The sequence below is a fragment of the Sinocyclocheilus rhinocerous genome, unplaced genomic scaffold, assembly GCF_001515625.1.
Source record: "Sinocyclocheilus rhinocerous isolate Xijiao unplaced genomic scaffold, SAMN03320098_v1.1 scaffold528, whole genome shotgun sequence".
NCBI classification, from domain to species: Eukaryota; Metazoa; Chordata; class Actinopteri; order Cypriniformes; family Cyprinidae; genus Sinocyclocheilus; species Sinocyclocheilus rhinocerous.
In genome coordinates this window covers 613,436-616,836 of record NW_015634004.1, presented here as the reverse complement: position 1 = coordinate 616,836, position 3,401 = coordinate 613,436, and the positions used below count along the sequence as shown (strand labels likewise).

Genomic DNA, 3,401 nt, shown 5'->3' with positions numbered 1-3,401 from the left:
AGACAGAATGATAGATAGATAGATAGATAGATAGATAGATAGATAGATAGATAGATAGAATGACAGAACGATAGATGGATAGGATGATAGATAGATAGATAGATAAATAGACAGGATGATAGATAGATAGATAGATAGATAGATAGATAGATAGATGGATGGATAGGATGATAGACAGAACGATAGATAGAACGATAGAACGATAGATAGATAGATAGATAGATAGATAGATGGATGGATAGGATGATAGACAGAACGATAGATAGAACGATAGAACGATAGATAGATAGATAGATAGATAGATAGATGGATGGATAGGATGATAGACAGAACGATAGATAGAACGATAGAACGATAGATAGATAGATAGATAGATAGATAGATGGATGGATAGGATGATAGACAGAACGATAGATAGAACGATAGAACGATAGATAGATAGATAGATAGATAGATAGATGGATGGATAGGATGATAGACAGAACGATAGATAGAACGATAGAACGATAGATAGATAGATAGATAGATAGATAGATGGATGGATAGGATGATAGACAGAACGATAGATAGAACGATAGAACGATAGATAGATAGATAGATAGATAGATAGATGGATGGATAGGATGATAGACAGAACGATAGATAGAACGATAGAACGATAGATAGATAGATAGATAGATAGATAGATGGATGGATAGGATGATAGACAGAACGATAGATAGAACGATAGAACGATAGATAGATAGATAGATAGATAGATAGATGGATGGATAGGATGATAGACAGAACGATAGATAGAACGATAGAACGATAGATAGATAGATAGATAGATAGATAGATGGATGGATAGGATGATAGACAGAACGATAGATAGAACGATAGAACGATAGATAGATAGATAGATAGATAGATAGATGGATGGATAGGATGATAGACAGAACGATAGATAGAACGATAGAACGATAGATAGATAGATAGATAGATAGATAGATGGATGGATAGGATGATAGACAGAACGATAGATAGAACGATAGAACGATAGATAGATAGATAGATAGATAGATAGATGGATGGATAGGATGATAGACAGAACGATAGATAGAACGATAGAACGATAGATAGATAGATAGATAGATAGATAGATGGATGGATAGGATGATAGACAGAACGATAGATAGAACGATAGAACGATAGATAGATAGATAGATAGATAGATAGATGGATGGATAGGATGATAGACAGAACGATAGATAGAACGATAGAACGATAGATAGATAGATAGATAGATAGATAGATGGATGGATAGGATGATAGACAGAACGATAGATAGAACGATAGAACGATAGATAGATAGATAGATAGATAGATAGATGGATGGATAGGATGATAGACAGAACGATAGATAGAACGATAGAACGATAGATAGATAGATAGATAGATAGATAGATGGATGGATAGGATGATAGACAGAACGATAGATAGAACGATAGAACGATAGATAGATAGATAGATAGATAGATAGATGGATGGATAGGATGATAGACAGAACGATAGATAGAACGATAGAACGATAGATAGATAGATAGATAGATAGATAGATGGATGGATAGGATGATAGACAGAACGATAGATAGAACGATAGAACGATAGATAGATAGATAGATAGATAGATAGATGGATGGATAGGATGATAGACAGAACGATAGATAGAACGATAGAACGATAGATAGATAGATAGATAGATAGATAGATGGATGGATAGGATGATAGACAGAACGATAGATAGAACGATAGAACGATAGATAGATAGATAGATAGATAGATAGATGGATGGATAGGATGATAGACAGAACGATAGATAGAACGATAGAACGATAGATAGATAGATAGATAGATAGATAGATGGATGGATAGGATGATAGACAGAACGATAGATAGAACGATAGAACGATAGATAGATAGATAGATAGATAGATAGATGGATGGATAGGATGATAGACAGAACGATAGATAGAACGATAGAACGATAGATAGATAGATAGATAGATAGATAGATGGATGGATAGGATGATAGACAGAACGATAGATAGAACGATAGAACGATAGATAGATAGATAGATAGATAGATAGATGGATGGATAGGATGATAGACAGAACGATAGATAGAACGATAGAACGATAGATAGATAGATAGATAGATAGATAGATGGATGGATAGGATGATAGACAGAACGATAGATAGAACGATAGAACGATAGATAGATAGATAGATAGATAGATAGATGGATGGATAGGATGATAGACAGAACGATAGATAGAACGATAGAACGATAGATAGATAGATAGATAGATAGATAGATGGATGGATAGGATGATAGACAGAACGATAGATAGAACGATAGAACGATAGATAGATAGATAGATAGATAGATAGATGGATGGATAGGATGATAGACAGAACGATAGATAGAACGATAGAACGATAGATAGATAGATAGATAGATAGATAGATGGATGGATAGGATGATAGACAGAACGATAGATAGAACGATAGAACGATAGATAGATAGATAGATAGATAGATAGATGGATGGATAGGATGATAGACAGAACGATAGATAGAACGATAGAACGATAGATAGATAGATAGATAGATAGATAGATGGATGGATAGGATGATAGACAGAACGATAGATAGAACGATAGAACGATAGATAGATAGATAGATAGATAGATAGATGGATGGATAGGATGATAGACAGAACGATAGATAGAACGATAGAACGATAGATAGATAGATAGATAGATAGATAGATGGATGGATAGGATGATAGACAGAACGATAGATAGAACGATAGAACGATAGATAGATAGATAGATAGATAGATAGATGGATGGATAGGATGATAGACAGAACGATAGATAGAACGATAGAACGATAGATAGATAGATAGATAGATAGATAGATGGATGGATAGGATGATAGACAGAACGATAGATAGAACGATAGAACGATAGATAGATAGATAGATAGATAGATAGATGGATGGATAGGATGATAGACAGAACGATAGATAGAACGATAGAACGATAGATAGATAGATAGATAGATAGATAGATGGATGGATAGGATGATAGACAGAACGATAGATAGAACGATAGAACGATAGATAGATAGATAGATAGATAGATAGATGGATGGATAGGATGATAGACAGAACGATAGATAGAACGATAGAACGATAGATAGATAGATAGATAGATAGATAGATGGATGGATAGGATGATAGACAGAACGATAGATAGAACGATAGAACGATAGATAGATAGATAGATAGATAGATAGTCACAACAACAGAACGACAGATGGACAGGATGATAGACAGAACAATAGAACGATG

The 3,401-nt window shown here is 34.1% G+C and overlaps 1 protein-coding gene across 1 annotated transcript in view; it reads right to left on the bottom strand.

The window, feature by feature from the left end:
• The window catches only part of LOC107744833 (low-density lipoprotein receptor-related protein 2-like), a 133,525-nt gene that overhangs the window by 82,068 nt on the left and 48,056 nt on the right, over positions 1 to 3,401 (bottom strand). The window lies entirely within an intron of this gene.